The 19,125-nt window shown below is 40.0% G+C and overlaps 1 pseudogene; it reads right to left on the bottom strand.

Annotated features, from left to right (window-relative positions):
- Positions 1–280: 280 nt before the first annotated feature.
- Positions 281–19,125, bottom strand: part of LOC113019449 (protein NLRC3-like) — a 32,026-nt pseudogene continuing 13,181 nt past the window's right edge.

Genomic DNA, 19,125 nt, shown 5'->3' with positions numbered 1-19,125 from the left:
TTTATTTATTTAAAAGCATCTTTCAAAACACCCAAGGACAAATAAAATAAGCAAATAAAAACAGGCATAAAAAACATGAAACGAAATACCTTAAAAGCTGGTTGTGAGCTGAGCTTCAGAGAAACACAACATACTGATATTCACTGTGAAGCTTTGAGTGGAAAAATACAAACATGTGTATCCTGGAATAATGGGAGCTTCCATCTTTAAAGGACTGAAGAGGAAGAAGTTTACAAGGAATCATTTAGAACAGTTTCAAACATCAACTGATTGAATCCAAGAATTTGAAAACATGTTTCTGAGTGAAAGAAACAGACATGTACAGACTGTTCAACGGTCAGAGTGTTTCTCTAACAGGAGGACACTCTTTACACTCAGCACAGAGTGACTGAGGAACCAGACCAGACCCAAAACCCAGCATAAAGAGTTTCAGTGAATGTGGTGTTGAAGGTGTGGAGGTGGATCAGAGTGTCAGAGGAGACTTTATAGAAGGACAGAGTGCCAGCAGGGCAATCCACATACACTGCTACTCTGTTAGAGACAGAGGAGGAGATGGATATTTCTCTTTTATTGTGCTTGACATGACGAGGACCATCACCAGAGCAGTACAGACTCCACGACTGATCATTCCATCCAAACCAACAGTCTTTGCCCTCTCCTTTCCTTCTGATTCTTCTGTAACTCACTGATATGTAAATGTATCCTCTCCACTCAACCTCCCAGTACCAGCGACCAGACAGACCATTTCTACACAGCAGCTGAGGATAAACATCAAATCTGTCTGGATGATCAGGATATGACTGAACTTCCTTCACATGTGTCACCTTCTTGTTGTTGTCAGACAGCTGGAGGTTTGTGTGTACTGTGTTTGTGTCGATTGTGAGTTGACAGGAATCTGATGGAGAGAACAAACACAATCCAACAGCAGTTATTGATCCATCACCTGTTCATTGATTAACACTTTGATGATGACTCCTGACTTTAGAGATGTGAATGAGTGATGTGACAGATTGAAGATGGTTGAGTGTGTGCTGCTTTGTTTTCATTAATCACATTAAAAAACACTTACACTTCCTCAGACCTGGTCTCAACCATCGGACTCCAGCAGGCTCCACCCTGAAAGGAGGAGGGGGGTCAGACCAGCACAGTCTCTTTCACATGGACATTACATGGCTCTCATACACATACTGTTAGACACTAGTAAAGGAACAGGCCAACATTTTCACAAATACACTTCAATCCATTTGTGAATCAAACTGCTGATGATTTGGACTGATCCTGGATCCGTCAGTACACCACTGTATTGAATGAAATATGACGGATTCAAACTGTTACCATAATTATATTTATATTCCTCTTCTGTTTAGCTGGAAATGACACCTCCCTGCTAGGGCTGGGTAATATGGCCTAAAATCCATATGAGACAAAACAGACGAGCCCCCAAATCATGTTATTACCCGGCTCGGAATGACCGCAACAAGAGTGGGGTGTCCCGCGACTTCCCTTGCCCAAACAGACACAGCCACAGCATTGGGCTTTTAACAATAATTTATTTACGGCAATGGCACTCAGTACAATGATAGTGGGAGTGTATGATTTCAGCTAAGGCCAACACAACAAACAAAACCCAACCTAGAATTTGGTTCCCCTTTGACTTCTTCAAGAAAAGAAACAAAAGAAATGAAACAGTCTGACCTCCCTGGTCTAACAAAACAGGAGAAAACAAAGCTTTCCAAAATAATTGGCAGCTCACCCCTACTTGCTCTGCACTTCACACACATGCCCGAATTTAACTAAGTAGCTATAGCTGCGGCTGCTCCATCTGGATCTAAGGCTGTGTCCCAATTCAGGGTCTGCATGCTTGAAGTACGCGCACTAGGCGTACTACGTACGGTGCGCACTATAAGTACGAGAAGTGCGGAAGTGAGAGTCTTGTGAAATGGGACGGTATACGCTTCATCGCGCTGTTCAGGTTGCCTAGCAACCATGATACTAACCGCGAGACACGTTACATACAGCATTGTTTGACAGAAATGAAGGAGAAAAATGTTTTGTTGGTCATTCATTTTCGTCATGACATCACTTTGATTAGTTGAGTATCTGAGGCTGAGACCAGAGGACTGTAAAACATGATTGTTGGGCTTCATTTCTGTACTGAACAGTCATTTAGGATTAGTTAGTAAATAACAATTAGTTAATGTTGTTCATGAGACTAAAGTCAACTCACTGTGGTAATGTAAATATAATATGGCCAATATTATAGTATTGTCAGATTATTATATTATTATAATATACAGTGGGGCAAAAAAGTATTTAGTCAGCCACCGATTGTGCAAGTTCCCCCACCTAAAATGATGACAGAGGTCAGTAATTTGCACCAGAGGTACACTTCAACTGTGAGAGACAGAATGTGAAAAAAAATCCATGAATTCACATGGTAGGATTTGTAAAGAATTTATTCGTAAATTAGGGTGGGAAATAAGTATTTGGTCACCTCAAACAAGGAAAATCTCTGGCTCTCACAGACCTGTAACGTCTTCTGTAAGAAGCTTTTCTGTCCCCCACTCGTTACCTGTATGAATGGCACCTGTTTGAACTCATCATCTGTATAAAAGACACCTGTCCACAGCCTCAAACAGTCAGACTCCAAACTCCGCCATGGCCAAGACCAAAGAGCTTTCGAAGGACACCAGGAAAAGTATTGTAGACCTGCACCAGACTGGGAAGAGTGAATCTACAATAGGCAAGCAGCTTGGTGTGAAAAAATCAACTGTGGGAGCAATCATCAGAAAATGGAAGACATACAAGACCACTGATAATCTCCCTCGATCTGGGGCTCCACGCAAGATCTCATCCCGTGGGGTCAAAATGATCATGAGAACGGTGAGCAAAGATCCCAGAACCACACGGGGGGACCTGGTGAATGACCTGCAGAGAGCTGGGACCAAAGTAACAAAGTTCACCATCAGTAACACACTACAACGGCAGGGAATCAAATCCCGCAGTGCCAGACGTGTTCCGCTGCTGAAGCCAGTGCATGTCCAGGCCCGTCTGAAGTTTGCCAGAGAGCACATGGATGATACAGCAGAGGATTGGGAGAATGTCATGTGGTCAGATGAAACCAAAGTAGAACTTTTTGGTATAAACTCAACTCGTCGTGTTTGGAGGAAGAAGAATACTGAGTTGCATCCCAAGAACACCATACCTACTGTGAAGCATGGGGGTGTAAACATCATGCTATGGGGCTGTTTTTCTGCCAAGGGGACAGGACGACTGATCCGTGTTAAGGACAGAATGAATGGGGCCATGCATCGTGAGATTTTGAGCCAAAACCTCCTTCCATCAGTGAGAACTTTGAAGATGAAACGAGGCTGGGTCTTCCAACATGACAATGATCCAAAACACACCGCCCGGGCAACAAAGGAGTGGCTCCGTAAGAAGCATTTGAAAGTCCTGGAGTGGCCTAGCCAGTCTCCAGACCTCAACCCCATAGAAAATCTGTGGCGGGAGTTGAAAGCCCGTGTTGCTCGGCGACAGCCCCAAAACATCACTGCTCTCGAGAAGATCTGCATGGAGGAATGGGCCAAAATACCAGCTACTGTGTGTGCAAACCTGGTAAAGACCTATAGTAAACGTTTGACCTCTGTTATTCCCAACAAAGGTTATGTTACAAAGTATTGAGTTGCATTTTTGTTATTGACCAAATACTTATTTTCCACCCTAATTTACGAATAAATTCTTTACAAATCCTACCATGTGGATTCATGGATTTTTTTTTCACATTCTGTCTCTCACAGTTGAAGTGTACCTCTGGTGCAAATTACTGACCTTTGTCATCATTTTAGGTGGGGGAACTTGCACAATCGGTGGCTGACTAAATACTTTTTTGCCCCACTGTATGTATGTATGTATGTATATATATATATATATATATATATATATATATATATATATATATATATATATATATATATATATATATATATAAAATGTTCTTCCTCTACAGCCCCCCCCCCCCCCCAAATTTTGGCACATGTCGAGGAGTGTGTCAGGCTACACTTCACTGTGTGTTATACTTGTATAACTATGCATGTGACAAATAAAGAACCTTGAGCCTTGAACTATGATATATATATATATATATATATATATATATATATATATATATATATATATATATATATATATATATATATACACATACATATATACATATAATCACTGACTTTCAGCTTGTTGTGTTTGTGGAAATATGATTGACTTTAATTATTAAACATTCGCACATAAATAAGTGACGTCATATTCAGTACTTTTGACAGTTCACTCTTCGGCCGCTCCATCTTATTAGGGAAATTCCATATACATAAATGTAAATTTCAAAACTCAACCCCATCATTTAATTTGTTTTTGATTGAAATTGAATATTACTTAAACTCTCTTAACTCATTCACTGCCAGCCATTGGCAGTGAATGAGTTAAACCCATTGACTCATTCACTGCAATTGACGGCTATAGACGTCAATGGCAGTGAATGAGTTAAATTAACTTCCAATAAAAAATGGTCTGTCATTGATTGAAATTCATTCAGAAATGTTCAAGGAATGAGCTGTCACAACTTTCAAGTACAAAGTTGTTATGAAGTCTGTCACATTCCCCCCCCCTTTTTTTTTCTTTTTTCTTTATTATCCTTTATTTATTTATCCTTCTTATTTCATTGTACTGTATATTGTTACTCTTATTTGCCTTGTATGTCTACTCTACAAATTGAACTTGAATGACTGACTGTTCGCTTTATAATTTCAATAAAGTTTTGAAAGAAAAAAAAAAACAACCTCTTCGGCCGCTCCCTTCTGCCGTATTTTGCGGCAAAATTATCCACACCCACCGCCGCGCTATGAATTGTGGGATATATGGGACCACGAATATATGGGACCACGAAGCGTGCACTGGACCACGCTTGATATTTGGGGAAATCGACGGCGCATTTGGAGTATGCATTTGAAGTACACTTTGAATTGGGACAGCCGTCGTCGCATGGCGGTGACGTAACCGCACTTAAAATGCGTACTTCAAGCGTGTAGACCCTGAATTGGGACACAGCGTAAGACAAGTGCACGGGAAGATTTCCACACCCCACACACCGCGGCTCTTCCGTCCTCCTTTTATAGATTAAGTCCACAGGGGGAGCCAGTTAGTTCAGGCTGTTCCTTCCGTCCACCAATCACAGCCGAGCCCCTGCACAGGTGAACTGGCATACACACATTCAGAAAAAAAACAAAAAAACCAACACAGACACATAACACAGATCATAACCCACTTGTGTTTCTTTCGCGGATGCAAAACTCCAATCAGCGAGGCTTGCTTCCCTCCTTTTACAAGACTTCAACTTACAAATTAGCCATAAAAAGGGCCTCGATAATGTCATTGCCGATGCCCTATCCAGAGCAGTGTAACCGGACAGGAATTAAACAAACAAGGAATTGTTTAATTCTTATGGTGGGGGCGTGTTACGTGCGTGTGTTGTTTGTTTCTGAACGTGTGCGGTGTGAGGTGTGTGGCTGATGGATGAATGTTTTGGGATTAATCTAGCTGATGATTTTTCTTTTGTTGCAAAGTTGAACCTGTCAATTAGGTTTGGTATGATTTACCCTCCGGAGATGAGGAGCATGTGTCATGACTTAACTAGGCCTTTTTATTTCTTATTTTGTTACTTAAACAGTGTCCTGCAAGTTTTGTTTGATAATCTCTGTCGTTTGAGCAGATCTGCACGATTAGAAAGGTAAGCACTATACAATATGTTGTCGGGAAATGGTTGCAATTGAGCTTTTCCATATTGAAATGGGTTCTGGAGAAAGCCACTTATTTGGGACACAATCAGAAAGCGACTCCCGGTCTTAAAGAATTCACCGTGGTAATCTGATCTAAATTCTTTTTCTTTTTGAATTTTCGTCATATTGCTGACAGTGAGAAACTCAATGCAACGACAGTTTTCACTATGAGCCATGAATAAATCATAAAAAGGGGACCTGACTGGACTGATAGGAGTTAACTGACTTGACTGACTTGACACCAACATGTAAGATTGCATATGCCTCCACCCAGAAATGACAAAGGGGTGGATGGAGGTATCTATGTGTGTTTCTCTGTTTTTACAGGAGCAGAAAGATGACAGCAACATCCTAGGTTGCATGAGCTTTGGGCCATGCCGATTTAACCTCTTAACAGCCACTTTCTGTGTCTGTGAATTTATTATGTGTTATTCATGACCTTGTATTGCTCACAATGCAGAGGTCACTGTGAGAAAGTGTGCATACACCTGCGGTGCGCTTACATTTACTTTTCAATTCAATTTCAATTAAATTCAATTTTATTTACATAGCGCCAAATCACAGCAACAGTTGCCTCGAGGCGCTTTATATTGTACAGTAGATCGTACAATAATAGATACAGAGAAAAACCCAACAGTCATATGACCCCCTATGAGCAAGCACTTTGGCGACAGTGGGAAGGAAAAACTCCCTTTTAACAGGAAGAAGCCTCCGGCCGAACCAGGCTCAGGGAGGGGCGGCCATCTGCTGCGACAGGTTGGGGTGAGAGAAGAAAAACAGGAATAACACCATATAAGACACATGTTGAGCTAAAAATGTTAGAGCTCTTGCAACTGGCGTTTGAGCTGTGCAGGGGTCTCTCTCTTCCGGAAGATGATTGAATAAAAAGAAACATAAATCTTTTAACACACTATGAGTCGGTTTTCTCTGTTCTATCACGGGGAAAAAAGAATCGGGGTTAATACTAGCCATGCCATGCAGCATTCCACAGGCAGCAACATCGTAAGAGAACTGTTGCTAATATGGGATGTCTTGATAAAACGAGCAGATATTTGAAGTTTACACAGCTACATTCTCACCTGAAAATATCTTAAAAGTTTATTTTGTGACCTAGAAACACTAATAAAAGCAATATATAAAACGAAGAGGTGGCCGCCATTGTTTGACTCGTGTGCTATGAATTGTGGGATATGGAGTTTTCCACCAAGCATACACCCTTGCGGTTACAGTAACTATTCAATGGTTCGCGCAACCTTAAAAATTCCAATGGTTCCTGAAAGCAGCGACGATGATATTTTCGTCATTACGGTAATCCAAATAAGGGTAGACAGGCCGTACCACTCCCAGCATACCACTAGAGAGCGCCAACACACCACAAATGAAGTGGGCAAAAACTTTCCCATTCATTTCAATGGGCAAAAACCTGTATTAAAATATTAATATTTAAAAAAATAGAAAGTAATAAACACCAAAAGTCATAGCGCACCATTCTTGATCCAGCCGCACAAAATGATATAACATATTTGAAGCTTGTCTCAAAACTGCGGGGTGAGTTATGCCACAAAATTTCAGGCAGAAACTGTGGAATAAGAATAATATATCTGAGGAATAGCAATAAGTGTGCCTCTTGGCATAGGCACACTTAATAAATGCATTTCTTTTTTTTTCTTTTTTTTTCTTCCTCTGAAAAAAATAAAATAAATAAATTAATAAATAAATGCATTTCTACAGTGCTGCTTGAGTTTATATCAGTCATGGTCGGACGGTCCTTCCCGGGCGACCTGCCTGTGTGTGTGTTTCTCTCTCTCTCCTCCTCCCCACCCTTGTTGTCTCCACGCAGCGGCTGACACACCTGCACCTAATTTGCCACCCAGCTGTCACTAATCATCCTTCGTCGTGGGCTGAGGCACTGTGTGTCCAGACGGCAGTCGACGCTGGATTGTACTTGAAGCTCGGTAGTTAAAAGTGTTTGTTACTTGCAACTTAGCTTTAGCCGGCTAGCCTTCTCACCTGTTGTTGTCGCTCGTTTATAGAAGGAAGAGACATGGAGCAGGAGGTTGGAGAGGAGGAACCCACGGAATTAAGCTCTCGGAGGAGAACACACACTTGGATAATCACTTTGGAAATTCACCTGCGCACCACTGGGAGTTTGGAGAGGATCACTGTTGGATTTTGCACTTCGCTTTGTGTTTTGAGACTGTTTTTGGGCACTGTAAATAAACGCACTGTTTGCTTCGCATCCAGAGCTCTGCGACTGAGTCCGTATTTTCCCATTACCTGTGACAATATCTATAGAAAACATCTCCCTGTAGTTGTCATCTTCTTCCACAGCTCTAATTTAGAAATGAGGATTTTTTTCTTTTATGTCAAAATTAGGCTTAAAGTTTCTACTGGTTTTAATTTAGGATAAATATGTCAATGGCATCCCAATACACAGATTCATCTAATCTGTTCTTTTGCATATGCTGAGATGTCTACCAATTTTTATTGATCAGTTTATTTCATATCTGCATGAAAAAAAAGGAAGTGACTGATGGACACGGGAAGTTTTTCCAGCTCTTCCTCCTCTATCGGACATTCTCTCCATACCTGAGAGTGTCCAGTCTCCAGCATGGATCCTTCACTCCAGCCAACAGCAGCTTTCTTCCTGAGTCTCCTGGATGATTGTAGCTCAGGTCGAGCTCTCTCAGGTGAGAGGGGTTTGAGCTCAGATCTAAGGCCAGAGAACGACAGCCGTCTTCTGTGATCAGACAGCCTGATAGACTGCAGACACACAAAACAACAATCCATCAGGGAACAATAATTTTCTATTTACCACAAACAATAACATTTATTCATTCCCATTCATTTTATTCTGCCTATCAAATTACAGGTTCAGCATCAGTCACCGTGGTGATCTAGCCAGGTAAAAAGAGCACCACTATAATGATGCCGACTTCAAGCTCAGTATACCTTACTCGCCCATGAGACTAGGCTTCCAAGGCTCTCATGCAATGATTTTCATTAATACCCAATAGACACATTTTATTGTCAAACATCTCATATCGATGTAAAATATCACAAATTACTTAATTAAACAGTGTATGAAGCGATTTTCTTAGAACATTTGAATTTAAAAAATACTATGAAAAATCTTTAGACTGCAATTCAATTTTTAATAATTCTCCCAAAGGTAAATAAAACTCAGTATAAAGTTTGATTTTTTTGCACAGTTATATGAATCAGATTTTAAGTCATCAGAGGAAAAGTCTGAATCCTTACCAGAGAACTTCCAGTTTGCAGTGTGGACTCTTCATTCCAAGAGACAGAAGCTTCACTCCTGAATCCAACAGGTCATTGTTACTCAGGTCCAGCCCTCTCAGACTAGATGGCATGGAGCTGATAACTGAGGACAGAGCTTCACAGCTTATCTCTGAGAGGCTACAGAGGCTTAGACTTAAAGTTAAAACAAGAACAAGAGAAGGACACTGTTTTAAAAATGTAATCATTGTGTAGTTTGGAGCTACTACATTTAGCAATAGCTTATTACATTTATGATTAGAAAATTCACAATTTAAATTATAAAAAAGAAAGAAAGAAAAAAAATTCAACAACAATGAAATAACAAATAAAGAAATACAGTTAACTTTTTTTAAAGCTAAAATTGTTAATTAAATAATTAATCCGTGGATCTATTTCTACTCCATATCCGGGTGTTACACCAAGCAATTAGAAAGGTAAACTGACCAGTAAATCAGCTTTTAGTGCTAAGCCTCACTTTTAAGCTCATCTCTCAGTACAGTGACCAAAAGCAGTAGAGACCCATTCCTTGGCCCAAAGGCACAAAGGAAAACCCTAAATTGACCATATATAGTATATAAAACCCCATTCAGTATTGTTCATGCCGACCTTCCAGTAGAACAGGCTGTGTACTGCTCTGCTAAAGTTTCTGACAACTTTTAGCCCAGCTGTCCAAAGCAGGGAAAAAAGAGTAGGAAAAAAATCTCACTTCAGAGTTTCCAGTGTACAATGTGGAGTTTTCAGTTCTTCCGACAAAAGCTTAACTCCTCTATCCTTCAGGTCATTGTTACTCAAGTCCAGATCTCTCAGATGAGAGGACTGGTAGCTGAGAACTGAGGACAGAGTTTCACAACTTCTTTCTGAGAGTTTGCAGCAATTCAGTCTGAAAAACAATCAAATGAAATCAAATGCTATGCTCAACCAAGACAACAAAAAATATGTTGGTGTGCAATATTATTCAATTACAATAATGAAATAAATCATAATTAATGTATTTTATAAAAAAAAAAAGAATTCAAACATGGAATGTGTATGTGTGTATGTGAATGTAAAAATAATATTTGTGTGTGAGGGTAAACAGGTGAGGAGCTGGAGTCAGTGGTAATACCTCTGCACGGGCATAAAATACTGCTGATCCTTTTCCTAATTCTAGTGTCAGTGTTTTCATAAATTTCAAATTTATACTTATTTATGACATGTTGGACCTTGCTTGTAGTCCCTTTATTCTTCAACTGAAATAAGTCATTTTACCTCCTTTCACTTTCAGTTTATCCTTCCTTGGAAAGATTGCTTTATTTTGATTGGCCAGTTTGTGAGGTAGAGGTTGTGAAAATTAACTTTAAAGCTACTATAAACACAATTTCTTGCTGATCACTTTAAACATAATCTAAAAAGACATGACAGCAGGACATCACTGTGTGGTAAATATTACACTCAAAATCTAGTTTTGAATAGTCTATCAAACAGTGGCCATATAAAACAGAGTGGCTATTAAAAGGTGTTGTTTATGGCAACGTCCCAGTAAAATATTCTTTCTTACTACTCTGCTGCAGTTTCAAACAACTTTTGGCCCAGCTGTCTCAACGGGGAAATAAATTACCTCAGAGTTTCCAGTGTACAATGTGGATTTGTCAGACCTGAGAACAGAAGCTTTACTCCTTGATCTTTCAGGTCATTGTTCTTCAAGTCCAGCTCTCTCAGACTAGAGGACTGGGAGCTGAGAACTGAAGACAGAGCCTCACAGCTTCTCTTTGAGAGGTTACAGCCACTCAGTCTAAAAAACAATTTGTACTCTCATGAAAACACTTTGCATGTTGAACATATAATATAATATAATATAATATAATATAATATAATATAATATAATATAATATAATATAATATAATATAATATATAAATATATTAAATACAATATAATGCAAATTTTTTTAAAAAATAACAACAACAGAATGTGCATCAAAATAAACTATTTCCAACAGTGCAATATGCGTTCTAAGCATCCCAGAATTTATACAGAAAGGCACGAGCTCAAACATCAATTTTAAAAACACCAGCATATCTTTGTAAATGCCCTATAGGAAAAAAACCTGTGAAAATGTCACCTCCAGTTTCGGGCAGGTAATGGCGCACATCAGATAGATCATGCTGATGTTTATTTCAACACAGGAGTGCTATAAACAGCTGATCAGATTGGCAATATTATGTTTTTGTTTCTGCAAATGCTTTTTATGCAATATTTGTAAAGCCATATGCAGAAAGAAACTGTGACCTAGGAGAAGCTGAATGTGAGTTGTACTCAGTCACTCATTCATATGAAAAAAAAATTGCACTAGCTTGGATGTAATTCTACCAGGCTTTAAAAATAGTTACCTGAAAGGTAGCGTGCCCGCTCCGATGGACCACAAAGGGTTAAAATAGAATTAATATGTGGAATTTGCATAGTAAAAACAATTGTACATTTATGTAATTAGAAGCCTATGAGAAGCTGTTAGTGGTTATACCTCCATACCTGTTGGCAGAGGCATAAAGTACTATGGGTCACTTTCCTAATTTTAATGGCTTCGATTAAATACATTTCAAATTAATCCCTATTTTTTACATTCTGAACCCTGTATGTAGTCCCCCAATTCTGCATCTGAAATAAGTCTTCTTACTTCCTTTCGCTTTCAGTTTATCTTTCCTCAGAAAGACTACTTTATTTTTCATTGGCCAGTTTCAGGAACCATGCTGCTCCACCTCCTCTGTCTTCTGATGTAAAGGTTATGAAAACAAACTATGTTACTATAAACATAATTTCTGCCTTATGACTTGGAACATAATCTCAACAAAGATTAAAGCAGGACATCACTATCTGTTGAATATTACACTCATAATCTGCTTGATTTGAAACAGTCTTTCAAACAGTGACCATATGAAACAGAGTAGCTATAAAAAGGTGTTGTTTATGGTAACTACCCAGTAAAACATTCTTTGTACTCTTCTGATGCGTTTTGTAAAGACCTTTAGCACAGCTGTCCAATGGGGATGGGGGGATTACCTCAGAGTTTCCAGTGTACAGTGTGTAGTATTCAGTCCTGAAGATAGGTGATTAACTCCTGGACCCTCCAGGTCATTGTTACTCAGGTCCAGCTCTCTGAGACTAGAATAATTGGAGCTGAGAACTGAGGACAGAGATTCAAAGCTTCTCTTTGAGAGGTTACAGTCACTCAGTCTGAAAAAATAATTTACACTCACATGAAATCACTTTCTGTGTTGAAGGAAGACAGGCAAAAGAAAAGTGTTGGTTTACAATAGTATTCATTTAAAATAAATAAATTACAATTAAATTCATTATAAACAGAATTTAAATGTGGAATTTGCTTTGGAAAAATAATTATACCTCTTAATGTAAATGGAAAACTGTGAAGAAGAAAATTAGTTGTACTACCTCTGTACCTGCTGACACAGGCGTAAAGTACTGTTGGTCACTTTCCATATTCCAATGTCTGTGATTACGTACAGTTCAAATAATCCCTTTCTGGACCTTGTTTGTAGGCCCTTCATTCTACATCAGAAATAAGTAATTTCACCTCTTTTCCCCTTATCCTTTCCCAGAAAGATAACTTTTTTTTTGAAGCATTAAAGCTTCACTGCGTCATCTCCTCTGGCTTCTAATGTAGAACTTGTGAAAAAAAAAACTGTAAACCTGCTATAAACTATAAATTGCTAATTTCTCAGATTACTTTTTTGTGTGTTTCTTAAATATTTTTTTAGCTAAGGATACTGAATTCAGATTTCCTGCTACACAGTTTGTTTGTTTTTTTCATTCCTGCTTTTTTGTTAAGTATAATCAACATTTTAACCCTGGAGAACCCATGGGGTCAGAGCTGACCCCATTGGTTTTCTGACCCCATGGGTTCTCCAGGGTTAAGCATGACGATATCACCACAATTTACTTACAGAGCTTTGCTGGAGGCTTTGACCACTGGCAGCAGCCTCAGAAGAGCCTCCTCTGAAGCAGAGTATTTCTTCAGGTCAAACACAGCCAGATCTTTTTCTGATGACAGTAAGATGAAGACCAGAGCTGACCACTGAGCAGGAGACAGCTTATCTGTGGAGAGCCTTCCTGATCTCAGGGACAGGTGGATCTCCTCCACTAGAGAACGATCATTCAGTTCATTTAGACAGTGGAGTAGATTGATGCTTTTCTCTGCAGAAAGATTCTCATTGAGCTTCTTCTGGATGTACTGGACTGTTTCCTGATTGGTCTGAGAACTTTTTTCTGTCTGTATCAGCAGGCCTCGAAGGAGAGTCTGATTGGTCTGCAGTGAAAGACCCAGGAGAAAGCGGAGGAACAAGTCTAAGTGTCCATTTGGACTCTGTAAGGCCTTGTCCACAGCGCTCTGGTGGAGAGATGGTTTAAACCACCAGGACATTGCTTCTTGTTCTTGCAGCAGATTGAGTCCAGAGTTGATGAAGGTCAGATGGACATGAAGAGCAGCCAGAAACTCCTGAACACTCAGATGGATGAAGCAGAACACCTTGTCCTGGTACAGTCCTCTCTCCTCTTTAAAGATCTGTGTGAACACTCCTGAGTACACTGAGGCGGCTTTGATATCGATGCCACACTCTGTCAGCTCTGATTCATAGAAGATCAGGTTTCCTTTCTGCAGCTGATCAAAAGCCAGTTTTCCCAGAGACTCAATCATTCTCCTGCTCTCTGGACTCCAGTGTGGATCTGTCTTAGCTCCTCCATCATACTTGACCTTCTTCACTTCACTGGCCTGAACAACTAGGAACTGGATGTACATGTCAGTCAGGGTCTTGGGGAGCTCTCCTCCGTCTCTGGTTTTCAACACATCCTCCAGAACTGTTGCAGTGATCCAGCAGAAGACTGGGATGTGGCACATGATGTGGAAGCTTCGTGATGTCTTGATGTGGGAGATGATCTTGCTGGCCTGCTCCTCATCTCTGAATCTCTTCCTGAAATACTCCTCCTTCTGTGGGTCAGTGAACCCTCTGATCTCTGTCTCAATATCAACACACCAAGGAGGAATTTGATTGGCTGCTGCAGGTCGTGTTGTTATCCAGACGTGAGCAGAGGGAAGCAGGTACCCCCTGATGAGGTTTATCACCAGGACATACACTGAGGTGGACTTTCTAGGGTCAGTGAGGATTGTAGTTTTGTGGAAATCCAGAGGAAGTCGACACTCATCCAGACCATCAAAGATGAGCACAACCTGGAAGTCTTCAAAGCTGCAGATTCCTGCTTCTCTGGTTCCAGTAAAGAAGTGATGAACAAGTTCCACCAAGCTGAACTTTTCCTCTTTCAGTACATTCAGTTCTCTGAAAGTGAATGGAAATATGAACTGGATGTCCTGGTTGGCTTTGTCTTCAGCCCAGTCCAGGGTGTATTTCTGTGTTAAGACTGTTTTCCCAATCCCAGCCACTCCCTTTGTCAGCACTGTTCTGATTGGTTTATCTCTTCCAGGTAAAGGTTTAAAGATGTCTTCTTGTCTGATTATTTTTTCTGGTCTGTGTGGTTTCCTGGATGATGCTTCAATCTGCCTGACCTCATGTTCATCATTGACCTCTGCAGTCCCTCCCTCTGTGATGTAGAGCTCTGTGTAGATCTGATTCAGAAGGGTTGGGTTTCCTGCTTTAGCAATTCCCTCAAACACACACTGGAACTTCTTCTTCAGTGCAGATTTAAGCTTGCGTTGACAAACTACATGAAATTTTTATGCAAAAAAGAATGCAGAACATTATGTTTCGCAAACATCTCCCCAAAATATGAATATTTGGCTACATGTTGGTCCATCTCTTAAGACAATAGGATTTTTTATAGACATCCTCTTACTGTAATACAGACGGTCAGCCAGCTCCTCCTGCTTCATTCTCCTCAGGAAGTACACTGTGATCTTTACAAATGCCTCTCTGCTGCTCCTCTGCTCTTCATCTTCACTCTCCAATAGCTCCCCAACCTCTCTCTGACTGTCTTCTGGGTAATTTGAACTCATAAACTTTTGGATCTTCTTCAGCTCATTCTTCACAAAAGTGATGATGTTGTCCTCCAGGAGCTGGAACAGAATACTTTAAGAATGACCCAATCAGAGCCAAACATCAGATCCATGTTGGACACACTGACAATCCACTGGTCTACAATGAGCAGCATGGAGATGACTGTGAACAGAATAGATGTAAAAGTAGTTGTTGTACATGTACAGACCATAAATATGGAGTCCAGTTGCGTTTGATGCTGCTGGACAGACTGACCACTGGGAACCTCTGAGCTCTCCTGGTCCACTCTGTGGAGGAACAATGAAGAATTAGTTCAAGCACAGAATTAAAGATCCAAAATTATTAAAAGATGGGTTATATTGAGTTAGTTGTGACACTGGCACAGAGGAGAGAGACACCCAGTTGTTGGGGCCGCAAAGATGACAGGAAATTATTTTCCAGGTGACACACTTTAACTCCATGGCAGACTGGCAAGACTCTGGAGCAAATAATTGGCCCGATTTTATTGGTCTGCCATCTACGCTGATAAGTGTGCCCTTGGAGTGCATCCTGTCTGGAATCTGTCTGGCCAACTTGTTAACTTTGGGATGCCATGTTAAGATGCCAATGCCCGGATCACCCAGTGGTATCTGGCTTTATAGTAGTTTAAAGTCAAGGTGGTCCATAGGCCAGGGGGACAGATGGCTGTGCCTGATTTCCTCTCCAGCTCAGGGGAGTGTTTAGATTATATTAGATTAAACTTTATTAATCTCTCAGGTGGGTTCCTCCGGGGAATTCAGTTTCCACACAGCATGGACAGAAGTTGCATGTTACAGAGTTGGAATACCAAAAAAAGGGGAATAAGAGTAAGGCTATGAGCATAAATATACCATATATACACATATACACATATATAAATACAGAATATATAATAGAGATAAATAGGAATACCAGTGGATTGCACATTTGAGTGAGTCTATTGCACAGTCAAATATAAAAAAAAATTGCAAATATTGCACAGTTAAAGAAAGCACTACTGTTCAGTTGTTCCCGCCCTCCTTTGTCCCCCTGTTTCGTCTCCCTCTCCCCTCCAACGAGGAGTTAACGTTTTAAGACCTACCATAGAACCAAATCTGCCAAAGCTTATCTTTATTTTTTTACATGCTGTAGTGCCATTTTTGGGAGCATTTCAAGTTCGGCCAGGTAATGGCGGACATGCGATTGTTCACGCTGATGTCTATTCCAACCTAGGAAATGTTGCGAACAGCTGATCGGATCGGCAAAGCGTATTTCTGGAATATTATATTTTTGTTGCTGCAAGTGCTTTTTATGCAATTTTTGCAAAGCTATATCTGGAAGGACACTGTGACCTAGGACAAGCTAATGGCATAAGATGTAAGTACAACTCCTTTGGTTTCAGATGCAAAAAAAGTTATTGCTCTAGCTTATGTGGTTCCGGTTCTACAGAGATTTAAAAATAGTTACGCAACGCAGAGCATGCCCACTCCGACCGGTTTTAAAGGGTCAAACAGTTTGCTGGCGTGTGGGACAAAAGAATTTTTAAGTCTGTTGGTTCTTGACTTTGGGAAAAGCAACCTGTCACTGAACAGACTCCTCAGGTTGTTTATGACCTTGTGCAGAGGATGCCCAGCATTGTCCACAATGTCGAGTAGTTTCTTTAATGTCCTCTTCTCTGCCACTGTCACCATCTGGTAAAAAAGGATCTCCTTTCTTATAGAGAAGCCAGAAACCGGAGTGAGACCTGTGTGCGCTGAGCCCAGTTGCGAACTGAGAGTCACCGTCTGTGAAAAACTCCAATAAAAGCTCATAAACTGTTACAGCTGTGACGGCAGACGTGTGGGGTTATGAGTAAGGACCCAAGATACAGGCACTGTTGATGACCAGGGCAGGCACAGAACAGAAATCTAACAAATGGCAAATCTTAAAAGAAGAAATAACCAGAACAAACACGAACATAAAATATTATAAAGAAATACAAAACACTGACTCGTCAGACTCAGGACCAGGACATAAACACGAACACTATAACAGTGTGTGGTGTCCGTCTTTACAGACACTATCTTTATTTTTTTTAGACTGCGATCAGCTAGCTCTGAGTTCCCCTCTGACCTTATCAGAGGTCAGGGGGTAACTTGGAGCATAACCACCATGAAAAACCAGTCTGCAGACACCGAGGAGGGAGCCTTTCTAATTGGTAGTCATAACTATATTTATATGTTCTGAAAGGAAGTCATGAGATAGACTTGTTGCATACCTTCTTGGGATAACCTAATGAATTAAAAAACAATTAGAATTAGAAAATCAAATAATAATAGTAATCAAGAAATTATTAAAGCAATTAGTAAGTAGTAATAACTAATTAGTAATACATCTTAAATGGTAAATGGTAAATGGCCTGTATTTATATAGCGCTTTACTAGTCCCTAAGGACCCCAAAGCGCTTTACATATCCAGTCATCCACCCATTCACACACACATTCACACACTGGTGATGGCAAGCTACATTGTAGCCACAGCCACCCTGGGGCGCACTGACAGAGGTGAGGCTGCCGGACACTGGCGCCACCGGGCCCTCTGACCACCACCAGTAGGCAACGGGTGAAGTGTCTTACATCTTAACACAATTGATTCATATACCCATGGACATGCACAAACAACCACATATATGGACATACATATTGATTGAAAAATGGGAAGTAGGTGCAAACATAAATGGAAATACATGACTAATGTCTTCTGCTGCACACTTTTTCTGTCCAGGCATGTCTAGGTATGTTTGGAATCATTGAAAAAGAAAGCTGTTGTCAGTCAGATGCTTTTCCTTGTGCTATTGCATTGTGGATCAAACTCTGTGTCCATAATTCATCATATTTGACAAGATCTCCGACACCACTGGCTGAAATGCAGCCCCAAACCAGAACACCTCAGCCATTTTTGACAGATAGGTGGACTGTTGTACCTCCCCTGGACCTCCTCCATACACACTATTTATTTTTACCTGAGCCTTTTTATGGTGTAATGATTCATAGCATAGTGTAATGCAGCTTATAAATAAACTAGCTGAAAATTTTCTCAGAAAGTGTCCAGCAACAACTGGACTGAAATTTAAAATTATTGACTAATTAATGATTAACTAAATTACCTTGCCAGAACCAATGCAAACACTAGATGAACATGCAAACTCCACACAGAAAGGCCAGATGGTGAACTTTAGCACAGAACAGTGCTAACCGCTATGCAACAATGCTGCCTCTTGAGTATTTATTTTCTTAAGTTATTCATCTTTATTTATTTATATTTATTTGATTAGACTGAAATCAATAAAGGGATGATTGGTGGGAATAGTTTGATTTACATTACATTTTACAGAGCTAAAATGTCTGAATGGTTAAACTGACCGTAAAGTTTGATTAATATCTGTGATGAATAGAATTTTTTTTTTCTGAACTCTTTTTTACTTTCTGTGTTTAGTTTTTGGCCAGATGGAATGAAACGCATTGGCGATTTCAGTGTGTGTGCATGAGAGCTGTATTTGTGTTTCAGTTGAATCGCTTGTCATTTCTTGGCCCCTATTCATTAATTATCCTATAGTTTGTGTTGTATTTTTAGGTAATTCAATAAGTTAGTCATGTTTCTTTGCTTTGCAGGCAAATAATTCATGTCACATTTGATTTCTTTATGGTTAACACCACTTATCCTAAATCCAAAGTACTTCCAAGAACAGATAATGATCCAGCTCAAGGGACAATCTCTTCACCTTCTGCCTTTCTGTTGTCTGTGTGTGTTTAATGTAGTTTTACTTTAAAAGACTAAGCCAGGGAATTTCAAGCTGTATGGTGCAGCTGTAATAGGTACATGCAAACTCATGGTCAGGTGTTGATTTAGAAAATATTTGAATTCCTTTTGCTTTACATTTTAAATTTCTTGGCACACATTTGCATGGGGAAGCTTTGTTTCTTTTCTGTCAACAGTTCAATGAGCAGAAGATGAAGTGATTTCCAAAAGGCACAAAGTTAG

Source organism: Astatotilapia calliptera, chromosome 3 (genome assembly GCF_900246225.1).
Source record: "Astatotilapia calliptera chromosome 3, fAstCal1.2, whole genome shotgun sequence".
Classification (NCBI taxonomy): Eukaryota; Metazoa; Chordata; class Actinopteri; order Cichliformes; family Cichlidae; genus Astatotilapia; species Astatotilapia calliptera.
The sequence above is the reverse complement of the archived record's forward strand: the minus strand, read 5'-3'. Positions and strand labels throughout refer to the sequence as shown.